We start from the raw sequence: 17,557 nt of genomic DNA, 5'->3' as shown, positions 1-17,557 counted from the left end.
CGTGTGCGGCCGGGGCCACCCAGCTGCTGCTGTGGCAGCAGTCAGGGCACGCAATTTACGTTAAATGCCCAGGAATCTACCTCTGCCCCTGGGGCTGTTTCCGATTCTTCAGGATGTTTTGTCCACTCCGGGCTGCGAACTTCCCAGGGCCGTGGCTGTTTCTTACTATCTTCGCGTCTCCCGGATACATGTCGCTCACCCTGGGAGCTTCTGGAACACGATGCCCCGGGCCCTGCCCCAAACAAGGATGTAATTAGCTGTGGTGTGGCCCAGGAAGCGTGGCTTTCGGAAGTCGCTTCTAATGTGCAGGTTTGAGGACTGCTGTACCAGAGCTCCCGGCTTGAACAGGGACCCCAGTGGAGAAGGAAGAGGGAGCCGGGATGAGAAAGGAACCAGGGCCAGGAGAAGGGGCCCGTGTGGAGCCCCACGATGTACCGAGCGGGTCGTCCCGGTGCCTCGAGGTCTGTGGTGTGTCGCAATCAGCAGGGGCCGGTGTTGCAACAGCCCGGAGGGTCTGGGGTGGGGCCTGGGAGCCTGAATTTCTAACAAGAGCCCAAGGGATGACGGTGCTGCTGGTCTGAGGACCAAACTTAGAGAAGGAAAAGAAAGACGCACCAGGAGAGAAGCTGTCCGCATAGAGAAAGATTACTTAAAATGCCCCAAGTCAGATTTGCAGTTTAAATGCCTACACATTTCTCTCCGTTCCCCCCTGGAGCGGCACCAATTGGACAGAAAAGGAACGGAACGCACGCACACGCGTGTGTGTGTGTTTGTGGGGACACAGAGAATGGGAAGGACCAGGGCAGGTGAGACATATCACCAAAATTTTAGAAGGTGGAAAGCAGACAGCACCGTTTCTGGGAAGACTACATACACAGCCTAAGATACTTCCCCCATAACAGATCTGAAATGCCAGAAAAAGTCCTTTAAAACATCTATTAAAGGGGCGCCTGGGTGGCTCGGTTGGTTGAGCATCCGACTTCGGCTCAGGTCATGATCTCGCAGTTCATGGGTTCGAGCCCCACGTCGGGCTCTGTGCTGACAGCTCGGAGCCTGGAGTCTGTTTTGGATTCTGTGTCTCTCTCTCTCTCTGCCCCTCCCCCGCTTGTTCTCTCTCTCTCAAATCAATCAACTTAAAAAAATTAAAGAATAACAACAAAGAAACACAACACGTTTGTCAACACGTTGGTGACAAATGTCACCAACAGCAGAACAGTAACTGTAGAGACAGATCCGCAAGGAATCCAGATGTTAGAATTTGAACAAAGCACAATACAGATGTCTCATCTCCAATATGCTTAAAGAACCACATCACATGTTTAATACATTTAAGTAACCAAGATATAAAAGGGAAACAACTCAACCAGGCAGATGTCTGAAAGAACCAAACGATCATGACTGACGTTAACAACTCCGTGGAACCCCACGGCTCCAGGTGAAATGGTGCAGAGTCTGGGCCGTGCTCAAGAATAAACATTAAAAATAAATAAATAAAAAGATTCTCCAACTAGGAAAAATCTAGCTACAATAAATAAAACCATGACCACGTTGGCTTTATCCCAGAAATACAAAGTTGGTTGAAGTTTAGAAAATAGTACAATGGGATTTGATTAATTAAGAATAAGGCAAAGAGGGGCACCTGGGTGGCTCAGTGAGTTAAGCGTCCGACTCTTGGTTTCAGTTCAAGTCACAATTCAGTTCAGGTTCGTGAGTTCAAGCCCTGCACAAGGCTCCACACTGATAGTGTCCAGCCTGCTTTTCTCTCTCTCCGTCTCTCTCTGCCCCTGCCCTGCCCGCTCTCTTTCTCTGAAAATAAATAAACTTCAAAAAAAAAAAAAAAGAGTAAGGCAGAGAGTTGTATATACTTCAGTGACTGTAGAAACAGCACTTGATAAAATCTGATGCACACTCATGATAAAATATATTTGCAAACTAGGAACCGAAAGGAAATAGATCCTCTTAAACTAATTAAACATATCCACAAAAATCCTCCAGCCAACATAATAATTAAAAGTGAAACTTTGGGGGCACCTGGGTGGCTCAGTCTGTTAAGCGTCCGACTTTGGCTCAGGTCATGATCTCATGGTTCATGAGTTCAAGCCCCATGTCGGGCTCTGTGCTGACAGCTCAAAGCCTTGAGCCTGCTTCGGATTCTGTGTCTCCCCCTCTCTTTCTGCCCTTCCCCTGCTTGTGCGCTCTCTCTCTCAAAAAAATTTTCTCTCTGAAAAAAAAACAAAGTGAAAATTTGAAAGATTTTCCTTCAAGATTGAAGCCAAAACATAGATGCTCACTATTACCGCTACTCATCAGTGCTTTGTTAGAGTCTAGCCAGTGTGGTAAAATAAATAAATGAGTGAATGAATGAATGAATGAATGAATGAATGAAAAAAGGAAAAAAGAAAATATCTAAGCAATGAAAACAGAAGGAAAACAAACACTATCACTCACAAATGATATTATTATCTACATAGAAAAAAAACAAAACAAACCCAGAGACTAATTACCAGAACTTAAAAAGAGTTCAGTACAGTTATGAATCCAAGGCTGAATACATTAAAAAGCCTGCATTTCTCCACACTAGTAAAAACACAAATGCTGGGTTTTAAAAGACACTTTATAATTGCAGCAAAAAGCCAAAGATACTTAAAACAAAAACTGAAGCAAGACCTTTGTAGAGAAGATTTTCAAAGTTTATTGAAAGACATTACAGAAGACCTAAAGAAATGGAAAGATAAACCAAATTCATAGACGGAAACACTCAATATCAGAAAGATGCCAGTTCCCCCCAAACTGACCTACAGATTCTTTACAACTGAAATCCCAACAGGGTGTTTTACAGAATATATAGGAGCTGAATCTCAAGTACATAAGGTGAAGCAAAGGACCGAAAAGAATCAAGACCCACGTGATAAAGAATGAGGTCAAACGGCTTGGTCCTACCAGGCATTAAGATCTAATGTAATGGGAGTGCTGGGCTGGCTCAGTTGGTTGAGCGTCCGACTCTTGATTTTGGCTCAGGTCATGATCCTGGGGTCTTGGGACTGAGCCCCGTGTCTCGCTCTGTGCTGAGTGTGGAGCCTGCTTAAGATTCTCTCTCTCCTCTTTTGCCCCTCTCCCCTGTTCTTGCGCTCTCTCTAAAATAAAATAATTTATTTATTATTTAAAATAAAATAATAAAATAAATCAAATCAATAAAATAAAATAAAATAAAATAAGGTAAAGCAATAGCGATAAAGATAGGTAGCTGTTCCTGGAATTTCATTCTCTTTTTTGGGGGGGAGGAGCAGGTGCATAACTTGAGTACATTTCCTGGCTTCCTTTAAAGTTAGGCGTGGTCATGTGACTGTGTTCTTTTCAATTGTGAACAAAGGCAATGTGCTTGTTTCCAGGGCAGGCACAAAAAAAACCTCCAATGCATGCACTTTTCTGACCCTCTCCTTCTGCTGACTGGGTGAAAAACCACACCGTGGCCCCAGGGTACGGTGCAAAGAGCCTGGGTCCCTGAACGGCATGTAGGGCAGCTGCCCTGCTGACCTGAAAGCCCACCCTGGACTTCACGTGAGAAAAAGTATGCACTTTCTGTCCTCTAGGACACTGGTGTTGAGGGGTCTACTTGTTATGCAGTACGGACTTCCCTGACTAATACGCTACACTACCGAAGGCAGCCGAGTATTGACCTGTGGTTTCAGCTCTAACTCGTGGAGAACTAGGGACGTGTCACTCCCGTTCTTGTAAGAGAAAGCTGGACAGATGGAACATCAACAATTTCCTTGAGAACTACGAGACACAAGAACTACGAAACTACTTCTAGAACTAAGGTCCCAGGACAGATGGCCACCTTGAGGATGCGAGAGAGAGAGAGAGGGACATCCAGCAGGAGGCCGCACCTGAGATCTACTTAAGAGGAAAAAGAAACCACCGGAGCCATAACCTGTAATTGTGGCAGACTGCTGGAGGCCGAGTCTGTACCAGTAAGAATAAAAAACCAGGGGCACCACGGTGTTAGGGGGATACCACAGCCCTTTGGCCTTTTCCACCAGGAACCCCACAAAGGGAGGGTTCTCAAAGGGAGGATCCCAGAAACACAATGGAGATGACAAGAACTGCCTTGAAACAGGCCCGGGGCCTTCTTCGTAACCATCGTCACAGGGTAAGGTGCCAAGGAAACAGACTGAGACACTGCAGCTGGAGGAAGGAGCCGGGGGGAGGGGGGAATCGGTATCGCGGAAGAATCATTTGTGAGTGTCCCAGCACCGAGACGCAGGCCCACTAAAAGACGGACACCTCACCATAGATTCTAGAACATTCCCCTCCACCACACCAGCAGGCCCGAGTACAAGTGTGGATTACAGCTACAAGGGCTGTAAAAACTCTAATATAAATAAACATTAAGAATTTTTTTAAATGCATTTTCTAAACTCTTTCAAAAAGAAGTATAATTTGTAGGCTAAGCCAGGAGATGAAATGGAATCAGGAAATGGCCAATGAGAACCCGGGAAGGCAGAAAACGAAGGGAGAAAGAGGACAGCCTGGTATTTTTGGGCTGAAGCAGATAGATGTAAGGACAGTGAGTGCAAACGCAGAGCCAGGGTAGGAGGCCACTCGATTCCTGAGAAACTCCCGGCAGTGCTGCAGATCCCAGGGGGAAACGACCTGCCCATGGCAGGAAGTTTAAAGGGATTTCACACCATTCACAAAAACAGCGTCCATATGCTGAAATGTAAAGTATTTTTGTTAATACTCCTTATTATATGACATGTTAGTATTCTTCAGCATATGTGTATGTATACAATTCGCTTGAATTTTTAGAAGAAATTAAATTTATAATTAAAAAATGTTTAGAGATCCAGAGAAAGCTGAAACCCAGTGCCTAATGGTCGAAGAGCCATCAAAAAGAGCCCCGAGAAGAGACGCACCTCATACAGCAGAAGGTGGACAGCAGGGCAGGGCTAAAACCAAGAGGAACCGCTGAACATGTGGAAAGGGCTCCCTTCCCAGCCCAGCAGGAGAGGGAACGTTTACTCATCCTGAAACAGGGCCCCGGGAAGCCTGAGTGATTAAAATGTCAAAGGAGTGGGGAGGGTGGGGGCTGGGGGCCACGGTTTTTATGACAAGCCACGATGAAATGTTTGACATTGGAACCGATGTATATATTTCTTAGATAAAGATAAAAATTAAAGTAAAAAAGGTGACCGTAACCACCCCAAAATTAAGTCCCTTCTGAGCTTGGTCCTTGGGATGGTTCTCTCCACTCGGGTCCAGGGCAGACCAGGAGGCAGGCGCCCCAGGAGCCTCCCCTGTGGCAAATCTCATCCCCCTCAGTGAGCCCTGTCCCGGCATTGGTGGGGCCAGGACCCCAGGAGGATACGTTTTTGGTCCGGGGACCAGAGGGTGCTCCTGTAATGACTTCGACATTTCTTCCCCACTTAGTCCTCGCTTTCATTTTCCCCCCAAACTGGATAATCTATCATGTCCTCTGCCTCGCTTCAGGCTATGCTATTTATAACAATAGAAACAGCATTTTTGGCTTGTCACCTTTCTCCAAAGGAACTCAAATTGCCTCTAAACCTTTAATGTGCATATAAAGTACTTTTGAATATTGTTACAGTGCAGATTCTAATTCAGCAGGTCTGGGGCAGGGCCCTGAGAGTCTGCATTTCTAACCAGCTTCCCGGTGAGGCTGAGGCTACAGGCCCAGGGACCACATCCTGAGTAGCAAGGGGAACGTGGGGCAGCTTGAAGGGTCATGGAAACGTTCTCTATCTCCAGTAGGGTTGTGATGACACAGGGATCCACCTCTGTGAAAACACAATGGACTGTGGAGTTAAAATGGGTGCATTGCATCGTATCTCGAGTATCCTTCAATACGGTTTATTTTAAAGGAAAAAATTCAGGGGTGCCTGGGTGGCTCAGGCGGTCGAGTGTCTGACTCTTGAGTCCAGCCCAGGTGACAGTCTCACAGTTTCTGAGATCGAGCCATGTGCTATTAGCATGGAGCCTGCTTGGGATTCTCTCTCTGCCTCTCTCTGCCCCTCCCCCTCCTTGAAATACGTAAATAAACCTTAACAAAAAAGAAAATAAAGAAACTAAAAAAATTCATTCTAGAGGGCTTTGTAGATCTAAATGTGAAAGATGGAACGATAAAGCTTTTAGAAGAAAACGTAAATCTTGGGGTAGACAAATCTTTCTGGAATAGAGTTCAAAAAATGATTCACCCGGGGCGCCTGGGTGGCTCAGTCGGTTGAGCGTCCGACTTCGGTTCGGGTCATGATCTCACGGTCTGTGAGTTTGAGCCCCGCGTCGGGCTCTGTGCTGACAGCTCAGAGCCTGGAGCCTGCTTTGGATTCTGTCTCCCTCTCTCTCTGCCCCTCCCCCACTTATGCTGTCTCTCTCTCACTCTGTCAAAAATAAATAAAACATTTAAAAAAAAATGATTAACCGTAAGAAGTATGGTTACAGACCACATGATTTGACTATGTTAAAATTAAAAACTCCTATTCATCAGCAGACTCTACCAAGAAGGTTTTGAAAAAGCAAGCCATAAACTGAAGAAAGGTATCAGTCATACATATATTTGACAAAGGACTCCTACCTATCATATATAAAGAACAACTACAATTCAATAAGAAACTGACAACCTAATAGAATGACAGGCCAAACACTTGACGAGGCACCAAGGACAATATCCAAAATGGCCAATAAGCACACAAAAAAGGTACTCAACTTAATTAGTCATAAGTGAAATGCAAATTAAAAACCACAAAATTTTTTGTTTTGGCCATACAGCCACGTGAATGGCTAAAACAAAAAGACAGAAGACAGCACATGTAGGCCAAGATGTGGGGCAGCTGGGGCTCACATCTGTCACTGACGGGGGTGTAGTCTGGAGCAACACTCTTGGAGAATGATCTCCTAGAGCTGACTGTTGGCATACTCTGATTCAGCAGATCCACTCTTGAGTATCTCCAAAGAGAGGCATGTATCTCCAAAAGAGAGACGTTAAGGACGGTCCTAATTGCCTTATTACAATGGCAAAAAGTTGGAAACAACCCAAAAGAGCCATCACTGATAATACAGATAAAACGTGCAATGTTCATAAAACGGACTGCTACGGGCAAACAGGTATCGCTCCGGGCAAACCGCGGACACAGCTCGGGGGGCCAGACAGGACACACAGCACTCGGATCAACAACCAATATTGTTTCAGTACCTCGACGTTCATGCAAGTATTCGGGACATACCTATACTAAAACTTGTTATTATACTGAAAGTCATTATTATTATTTGTCTTTTTAAATTTTTTTAACGTTTATTTATTATTGAGAGACAAAGAGACACAGAGTGTGGGTAGGGGAGGGGCAGAGAGAGAGGGAGACACAGAATCCGAAGCAGACTCCAGGCTCCGAGCTGTCAGCACAGAGCCCGAGGCGGGGCTCAAACTCACGAATCACGAGATCGTGACCTGAGCTGAAGTCGGACACTTAACCGACTGAGCCACCCAGGTGCCCCTTATTAATTACACTATTATTTTTTCACCAGTCCTGTTTTGCTTCCTGATCTGGGTGCTGGTGACGGGGACATGTGCACTTTGTCTAACCTCCCGGTGCTGTGCGATAGGGGTCTGGACACATCTCCTGTATGACTGTCATACCTGAGTGTGACGCTTATTTGAAATAACAAAACTAATCCCGGCCTGTGTCCCATTTGAGGGGGGCCCTGCCTCTTGCCTCGAGTCTCCCACTGGGTCTCCTTGCTGCCACTTGTGACCTTTCAGACCCCACCGGGACCCTAGCTCGCGGCTCCCACTCAGAACACCCCAGCAGCCGGCCCTCACCCAAAGGATGGCCTCTGCCTCCTTGGCACCTTACCCAGGGCTCTTGGCGGCCTCTCCTCCCTCTGCCCCGACGCCCCCCGTCTTTTTGTGTGACCTGCCACTAACCGCACCTCCGTGGCTTTGCGTAGGCTGGTTCTCTGCTTAGAAGGCCCTCCCCACCTCTGTGCCGGCAAAAACTTTGTTATTCTGCCAGAGTCGTTCAGGCGGCTCCGGGAAGCCTTCCCGACTCCCTCAGCCAGACCCGGGGGCTCCGTCTTCACTGCGTGTGCACATGTCCATCTCCTCACCACACTACCTGCTCGCAGGGGCCGGGACTCCGGCTGTTTCATCCTTTTGTCCCCAGCACCTAGCAGGGTGCCCGTGGATGGGGCCCGCTGGGCACAGGTGAGGAATGAACGGGTGGATGATGGGGCTTGACATACGGGCATCGGGCAAAGGCATAAACTGTTGTCGCTGAATTTGAGATCTGGCAAGGATTCCTCTGACCCTGCTCTAGGTCCCCCTGCCAAAGAGCAGCGCCCGCCTGCCTCATGAGCGGGACTTGTCCCTTACTGTGGGTCCCCTGAGCGACCTGCTTGCTGCAGGCGCTCCCTAGACGGCATCTCATCTGATTTCCTGTCGGAAGGACGCCGTTATCCCCATTTTACAGATGAGGGGAGGTGCAGACACGTTCGGCGACTCGTCCAAGGTCGCGTGGCTGCTGGTGGGGTGGGAGGGGGGGGTTGTGGAGCTGACACTCACTACCCAGTTTCTTCTGTGAATAACAACCAGGTGTTGAATCACGAAAATGTCCCTCGGAACAGGAAAGGCAAGGGAGGAAGTGTGGGCACCCGCTCTGCCCCGGCAGCAGTCTGACTCAGGCAATCCTTCTGGCCTCTCTCAAATCAGTCTCCGTGGGTAGCCACCCCCCCTCCTGCAGACCGGCGTGTCGGGAAGGGGCATCACCCCAAACCCCTAAACGCGGCGCTCGCCTCTGTCCAGAGACTTTCAAGTCCTGCCCGAGATTTTCAGGTTTTCAACAAAACAAAAGTCTGATTCACTGTTTCCAAGCCTACACGAAACACAAGTCCTTTATTTTTCTGCCACTAACCAAAAAAAAAAAAAAAGACCCTTTATGTCTTAGAAAAGTTTTCAATGCTCCTCACTTCACACCACACCAAACATTGTTCATGACAAAGGTTGGAGAATGAAGCCAGAAGGAAATGAATCGCATTACAATAAAACACACCCACTAATAAATAGCAGCCTGGCCAATGAATCTGACTCAGAACATACCACTGGCAAGAAGAAATGCCCCAAAGCTTCACTTAAACCAAATAATATAAGAACGGATGGGTCCCCTGGGTCGGAGGGAGAAGGTAATGCATCCAGGAAGCTGCAAACAGGGACTCTGGGATTTTTGCAGAAAACACAGGGCATTAACAACGTTCAAGGTGAAAGAAGGGAGACATGTAGGTTTGGGGACAAGGGTGTTTTCATCAGGTGACAAAAGAGACAGATCCGGGTCTTTCCACTGGGTCCCCACAACCTGCAGGGCAGTGCCCACTCCAGAAATTCACCACAGCCACGCCCGGGAGCGAGATCAGCCACTCCCAACCCGCCCAACTGGAGAACGAAGCCCAGAGATCTGAGCGATAAACACGAACACCGAAGGGAGACAAAAGTCTGCTCCGGGGAGGTTTCTGTTCCACAACTGTTGTGCCGAGGCATCAGCCAGCCGCCGGGGACCAGCGCCAGAGGCGTACCCCCGAGCGCCCGCAAGGCCCCCGGAGGAAGCCGCCTGCCCGGGGGTTTGCAGATCAACACAGAAGATCACGCCCCACACCCAACATCTCATGGCCACCCCCTTCCTCATCGTCACGAGGGGAACCCGGCCGGCGCTGTCCTGCCAGAGCGGGGGCGCAACGAGAGCCTGGCCCGATGAGAAGGCCGGGAGGAAGGCCCGGTCAACACGGATGCAGGGCGAGAGAGGTCAACTAGCGACAATAAAAGCTCACGTCCATGTAACGTTTTGCTGTTTTCAAATCGATTGTTCACCCGCTATCTGCTCAGCCCAAGTCCGTGTGGTAGGGAGGAGGGATTATTTATCTCCATCTTGCTCGTGAAGAAACAAAACCTTGGGGCCGTGAAGTGGTTTGCTCAAGGTCACCGAGCAATCAGGAGCTTTAAGGCTCTGACGGTTCCTGGTCATGACACACAAGGGCACAGATGACTCACCGGGGGCACCCAGACCTCAATTTCAGTTTTACACCCGCAGCAGACATGGGCAGTCGATCACAGAGCTCCGTCCTTCTTACTCAAGCCATGATGAGCGGCCTGGCACCAACCGGCCCTCCAGATGGAACCCACGCGCCGGCCCAAGGCCCATCTGATTAACTGCTTCACGCAGGAGGACACTGAGCCCACAGGGGAGAAGGCACTTGGCCAAGACTGCCCGGTGGGTTTGTGGCCCAGGCCCCAAGTCGCTGCCTTCTGAGGCCCACGGTGTCTCCAGCACACCACACGATGCCCCACCCGCCAGGAGAGCAAGTCCCCACCAAAAGACGCACCAACAAGGCACGGGAACGGCGTTCTCCATGACCTAGCTGGCGCAGCTGGGATTTCTGCACTGGGCAGGCAGACACACTCCTGTTTCTAAGAGGGGAAGCCAGGCCTCTCAGGGGTGTTGAAGCCTCCGCTACCGGCAGGGTCGGGGAAACCAGAAGTTTGATTCTGGACCTACTCCAGGCCCAGGGAGACAAGTCGAGACTCTTTGGCTGTCAGCATCTAGAGTCCAGAAGGGGGCCTGAGCGAGTCTCTACTTGGCAGCCGTGAGCCAGAGAGCGCTTCGGAAGGAAGCCGTGAGGCTGGATGAGACCCCCCTGGGAAGGAAAGCACTGGAAGAAGAGGCCCTGGGCACCTTGGGAGGTTACGGAGGAATCAGAAAAGAGATATCAGAAGAAGTGGTCAGTGAAGAAGGACAAAAACCAAGAGAGCAAACCAACCCGTGTTGTGAGGAGGGGTGGACTGTCATGTGCGGCCAGGTCAGATCCTGGAAGGACTAAGAATGGACCCCTGGACTTAGCCGCTTGGGGTCCCAGGTGACCTTGATAAGAGCCATTTATTTAATTTTTAAAAAAAATTTTTTAATGTTTATTTATTTTTGAGACAGAGAAAGACAGCGCACGAATGGGGGAGGGGCAGAGAGAGAGACACAGAATCTGAAGCAGCTCCAGGCTCCGAGCTGTCGGCACAGAGCCCGACGCGGGGCTCGAACTCACGGACCGTGAGATCATGACCTGAGCCGAAGTTGGATGCTCAACCAACTGAGCCACCCAGGCGCCCCGATAAGAGCCATTTAAATAGTGGTGCCTTGGTGGCTCGACCGGTTGGGCGTCCGACTTCAGCTCAGGTCGTGCTCTCACAGTCCATGAGTTTGAGCCCCATGTCAGGCTCTGTGCCGACAGCTCGGAGCCTGGAGCCTGATTTGGACTCTGTGTCTCCCTCTCTCTCTGCCCCTCCCCTGCTCATGTTCTGTCTCTCTCAAAAATAAACATATATAAAAAAAAAGAGCTATTTAAATAGAGTGCTGGGGCCCAAAGCCTGGCTGAAGTGGGTCCAAGACACAGCGCAGGGGAGGAGTTGGGGACAGCGTAGACAACGTTTTCAAAGAGACCTGCTCTGAAGGCGATGAGCTGAATTGTGTCCCCCCAAATTCATACATTGGAGCTCTAACCCCAGTACCTGTAGTTAGTGATCAAGCCTTTAAAGAGGTGGTGAAGTTCAGATGAAGCTGTTAGGGGCGGGACCCTCATCCAATATGACCCGTGTTCTCGTAAGTGGAGGAAACTGGACACAGAGAGAGGGCCAGGGTCAAATGCACATGGAGGGAAAGGCCACGCCAGGTCACAACAAGAAGGCGGCCATCTAGGGGCACCTGGGGGGCTCAGTCGGTTAAGCATCCGACTTTGGCTCAAGTCACAATCTCATGGGTCATGAGTTTGAGCCCCGTGTCAGGCTCTATGCCAACAGCCCGGAGCCTGGAGCCTGCTTCCGATTCTGTGTCTCCCTCTCTGCCCCTGCTCCCCACTTGTGTGCTCTCTCTCTAAAATAAAAATAAATTAAAACCAAAACAAAAGTTTTAATTAGTTAAGAAAGACATAGCACTAGGTAAAAACCGTGTGCAATGACAACATTAAGGGGACAGGAGACTGGTCCACTCCACGTGAACGGTCCTGTACTCTGCCCTAGGCGGGCGGTCTCCTGAACTTGGGACATTTAGAGAGAAAAGCGCCCTTTCCTTCCTAGGCCGCTTTCTTCCGACACCTGAAACATCCCCGAATGCAACCAGAATCTCCCCTAAGGGCCGGGGGAGACAGGATTTGCAGAGACAGAGAACGCCCCCCACCCTGGAACGTCCCCAGGAATGGGGATCTCTGCACACCTCTTTGCGAACAAGGATGACCACAGGCCACGGCACCCCGGGCGCGACGGAGGTTGACAAGTCGGGTTTGGAAAAGCATCTGAGAATTGGAGACCGGAGCCTGGGCCAGACGTGTGAGGTGTCATTACTATTCAACCGAGCGTTTCCTGCTGCGCTGACACTCAAATCCCTTTTATTTTTTTTAAATAAAGGCCATTTCTTCTTAGGAAACTTCAATGAATCATATAATCCTCACTCAGACAAGGAAGGACGCACTAATGTTAGTAAGACACAGTTTCACTTCGTTCCGACGTTCATCCCCTGAAATAACGATTTACGAAAGCTCAGCAATGCTGACACGGGGCTTCTGTTCACCTTCGGATTAAAAAAAAAAAAAATGGGTCATCACCACCAAGACTTCCACAAAAGTGTTCACAGCAGCTTTATCATAACAGCCCCGGAGCGCAAACACACAGATGTGTACCAGCGGTGGGACCAGCGGCTTGAGAAATCACAGACGTCCACGCAGGGGCACCCAACTCGGCAGCGAGTGGGAGACGAAGGTCCACGATGCTGACGGTCGGGTCTCAGCAGGGTCACACTTGCCACATGATTCCATTACATGACGTTCAGGGACAGGCAAAGCGGGTGGGGGGTTGGCGACAGAGAAGGGGCCTGCGTCCCTGCCCCCCTGCCCTGGGTGGGGGGGCCCTGGACAGGACCCGTGTGTCTGTGTGGGTGCTTGGCTACGAGGGCAGATGGAAAAACTCATGACCTGTGCACTTCAGATTTGGGAAGTGACACCCCATGATTTCTCTTACTGGGACACAGCTGAAATTGGAAGGTGGGGCGAGAGGCAGGAGGTTGGGACCAAGAGAAACTAGGATGGGGCCCAAAGCACAGGCTGGGGACGGCCCTGGACACTCTGTGTCACCTTACTCTTCAGTGTTGTTTTCTTGATCGTAAAGACAGCACGTGCTCTTGGTAAAAACAAAACAGCTCCACAAAACCAAAAGAGAGGGACGCAACATACAAAATATGAAATACATACCTCTCCCGCCTAGGTCCCTACCAGAGAGACCTTCTTATGTGTGCTAGGTTTTGTTTTTGGTTTTTGGTTTTTTTTTTCCAGAAACTTCCCAGATGTCTGCTAGAGATCCCCCTGGTCCAATTAATGGCCTCACAGAATACCACCGTATGGATGGACCTCACTCTTGGGGCGCATTTGTGAGGCCTCAAACTTTTTCTTGGGTAAGCAATGCTTCGATTAATATTGGTGTGCAGAAAAAGTCTATCTGTGAGATAATTTCTTAGAAGTGGGATTCCTAGACCGGAGGCTTTATTCGCTTCATCTGCTGGTAAATATTGTCAAAGCCACCGTGCATGAGCGTCTGCTGCCCCTCAACCTTTTGATCTTGGCCAGTGCAATCGGTAGAAACGGGCGTGCCCCTGCTGTATTACTGTGTTATTTTGCACACGTTTCATTAGAGATGAGGCCCGGGGCCGGCTGTGTTCATATTCCTTTTGCTCGTGTCTTCAAGAATTTTCCTCTCGGGTCAAGGTCCCCAATTCTGGGGCTGGCAAATGATGGTCAAGGGCCAAGCCTGCGCTGCCCATTTTGCACCACGGGCCCACTCTGGCCACACTCACCTGGGGGGACACCTGCTTTCCACACTGCAAAGAACAGAGCCGAGTGGTCTCCACAGCGACCGTCTGGGTCAAAAAGCCTAAAATATTTACTGTCTGGACCTTTACAGAAAAAGCTTGCCGATTCCTGCCTCTCACTGATTTTTTTGTAAATTAGGAGATAGCTCTGTGCCTATGTATTGCTTCGTATTTAACTCCTCACTTCTGTTCTGCCTCCTGCCCCCACCCCCCTCACAAATAACCAAGTCAGAAGCAGGGCTTTAAAAGCAGAAGCTGTCAGATTACTTCCTTTGGAAACATTCTGGTCTACATTAAAGGAGGGGTGGTATTTTTTTTTTTTTAATGTTTATATATTTTTGAGAGAGAGAGAGACAGAGCGTGAGCAGGGGAGGAGCTGAGAGAAAGGGAGACACAGAGTCCAAAGCAGGCTCCAGGCTCTGAGCTGTCAGCACAGAGCCTGACGGGAACCATGAGATCGTGACCTGAGCCGAAGTCAGACGCTTAACGGACTGAGCCCCCCCAGGCGCCCCGGGGGGGGGGTGTTTATACCCATTTTACACACGTGCAGTTGAGGCTCAGAGAGGTGATGACTTTCATGAGGTCACACAGCCAGCGTGCTGGAGAGCCAGCATGGATGACGCCCTGTCTGCTCCGAGACCACAGATCCTGCCACTAAAGGACGCTGCCTCCTCACGGACGGTGCCAGCCCCAGGGGGTGGCAGTGACTGCAGAAAAGCAGGGTCTATGTGGGACAGAGCGGGGGGCGGGGAGCCTTGTCATGGCCACCTGTGTGTCTGAGGCCTGCCCATTCCTGAGTGGGAGCGGGACAGGCGGGAAGCCTATACCCTAGAAACAGAAACCCCACGGGCAGGAGGGAGCCCTCCTTCGGGGTATGGAGTTTGCACACCACTCCCTCCGGCTCAGCCACTAGCAAGGAGAGTCACCCACCGAGGAATGACCCTCCCACCCCGAGGTGCGTTGGGGGCTTTGATGGACGTGCCTGAGTGAGCTTGACCACGGGGCTGGCGCAGGACGGGAGGGCGCAAGCCCGGGGAGGCGGGAACAGTATACCCCTCGGCAGTCCCGTTACCCATGGTCACTGGACACCCTAACACAAACGTGACAGGGGCCATCGTCATCTCAGAGCCCTGAACAGATCACAACCCAAACAGTCAGCCCATTAGAACCGCTGACCCGCAGCACAGGAGGGGCTCACAGACAGGTCGGGGGACCATGCAGGGGCGTGTTTCTCCCGCGCAGCGTGACCCCGCTCGGGGCTGGCATCTGGGAATCGGCCGCTTTCAACTGTCCTTAGAAGAACAGTGTTTCTAAGCGGCTTCCTCAAAAGTTGTCTTTTCCTTTTCTTTCTGATCCTGTATTTAAATCAACTTGAATATTTTCTCGGCCGATCAGGTAACGCGGCACCATCCACACAACCGCCAGGAAGGTGGGGTTTGCGGGGAAGGAAACCGGGTGACGGGGCCCACCCAGCCGGGCTGTGTGGGAAAGCCGGGGTTCCAGCCCCCAGCCTGGACCTCAACGTGCCACCTCACCTCCCCCGATGCCAGGAACGCCAGTGAAGGTTGTCATCTGTCACATTTTGTGTTCTCCATTTTATGCTTGGTGTAACCGACAATCCTGAAAATCATCAGCACTGACATCCGGATTTCACGGGGGAGAAACGGCTCTCACAGAGCTGCCATGACAGGCTGTCCAAGGTCAGAGGCTGAGCGCAGAGGAGCAGGCGCGTCTGGGCACACGGCAGGATGCGCCCTCCCACCGGCCCGGCCGGCCTCGGACCCGACAGGTGGAACACAGACCTCCGACTGCCTTCGTGCCTTGATCGGACCTTCTAAAAATGTTCACGGATCAGGTGGTGCCCAAAGACCAGCAGGCCACGCTTGTGTCGGGCTGGGCGTCTGGGGCTCCCGGCCCACGTGGGAGTTGTGACCCCGGTCCCCGTCACCAGGGAGCACTGGCTCTGAGGCTGAGCGCGGAGCCAAGGCAAGACCCAGCGGAAGGCGGCCTGAAGACTGCCTCGCGGAGCTCCACGGATCCTCCTTCCACTGTGGCCTGCCTCGCACGACGGGCAGAGAGCGGCTGCCTTCACCGTCCACCGGCCCCCACCCCCCATCTACCCAGACACACGGCCCTTCTGTCCTGGGAAGCCAGCCCGCTCTCGCCAGGGCGTAGAAACACTACGAAGGAAAGTGAGGAAGGCGTCGGGACGGGGCCCTGCCCTCACTGTCTCAGCCCAGAACCTTCCACCAATCCCCGCAGCCTCTGAGAGCCACCAGGTCCCAGCCTCGCCGCCCACGGCCACACACCCGCAATTCTGTAACATCTCATTGTCTCAGTATACTCTGGCCACGATGTACCCAGACGGCACAGCACAGACTACTTAGGGCAAGGACATCTGGGTGTCCCGTCCCTTCTGTGGGTCCCCCACAGTGCCCAGGGCAGCGTCACCTAGACAATGCCCACAGGCTGATTCAAATCGTCCTTTGAAGAACTATCAGGTTCACGAGTCATTTTAGAAGATCACATACACGAGTGGATAAACAAAACCGGGTCCATCCACACAGTGGACTACTGCTACTCAGCCTTAAAAAGGAAGGAAATTCAGACACGCGCTACAACACGGATGAGCCTTGAGGACACGATGCTCGTTGCAAGAAGCCAGTCACGAAAAGACAAATGCTGTGGCTCCCCTTGTATGACGTCCCTGCAGGAGTCAGACCCACAGACACAGAGAGCGGGGTGGATGCCAGGAACGGGCGGGGGTGGGGCAGTGGTTCGTGTTTAGTGGGGACAGAGTCTCAGACTGGGACGATGAAGAAGGTCCGGACGTGGGTGCACGGCAGCGTGAATGTCCTTAATACCAGCGAACTGCGGACCTAACAGGGGTGGCGAAGGTACGTTCTATGCTACGCGTGTTTTACCACGATTAAGAAAAACATCGCATAAAGGATCATTCGTGCGCTGACTCCAGACCGCGTGGACTGGTGGGGCTACCCGCCTTCCGTTTGGATACTGGTGCGAATAAAACCACACAGGTCCAAACCCTTCAGCTGGAGTGTGGGCCAGGCTGAGGGCCAGGCTCCCTGTGGCCTCAGATCCCCTCTGACCCTGGGCAGAAGCATCATGTTTTACAGCTTCCTCGGGGGTGGAAAGAGGTGGACATTCAGGGGACGGACAGAGGCGGAGAATTTTAGCTTCAATTCTAGCCCCCGCATTAATGCACAGCCCCCAGGATCTCCAGGGCACAGGACGCACGGAGTAGGTACTCAATAATTGTCAAGCGACGGACCGACGGGTCTTTCCCTTTCTGGAAGGTTGAGGACCTTATACCTTCAAGAGAAGTTGTAAATGTCAAGAGGAATTTTTTGAACTACAAATCAAGGGCTTTGAGGGCAGTCCGGGCACAGAGGTCAGTTTGGTCCAAGACCAGGATTAAGCAAAGGGCCCTGTGCTGACACTCTCCTGAGCTGGTGCCCAGAAGCTCACAATGTCACAAACCAGAGCTCAGGCAGGGGGTCTGAGGCTCCTACGGCCTTAGGGTCTCCCTGGGGCCCATCCCACTGTGCCCCAGGGCTCAGCAGAGCTTGGGGTGGGGGTGGGGGCTTCCAGCTTCACCCTGTGGGGGTGGTCCGCACCCCGAGGTCCCTGGGACC

The 17,557-nt window shown here is 51.2% G+C and overlaps 1 protein-coding gene across 4 annotated transcripts in view; it reads right to left on the bottom strand.

Moving 5' to 3' along the window:
* The window catches only part of CARD11 (caspase recruitment domain family member 11), a 136,110-nt gene that overhangs the window by 90,288 nt on the left and 28,265 nt on the right, over positions 1–17,557 (bottom strand). The gene's annotated exons all lie outside the window — the stretch shown is intronic.

The sequence above is a fragment of the Acinonyx jubatus genome, chromosome E3 (genome assembly GCF_027475565.1).
Source record: "Acinonyx jubatus isolate Ajub_Pintada_27869175 chromosome E3, VMU_Ajub_asm_v1.0, whole genome shotgun sequence".
Classification (NCBI taxonomy): domain Eukaryota; kingdom Metazoa; phylum Chordata; class Mammalia; order Carnivora; family Felidae; genus Acinonyx; species Acinonyx jubatus.
The sequence above is the reverse complement of the archived record's forward strand: the minus strand, read 5'-3'. Positions and strand labels throughout refer to the sequence as shown.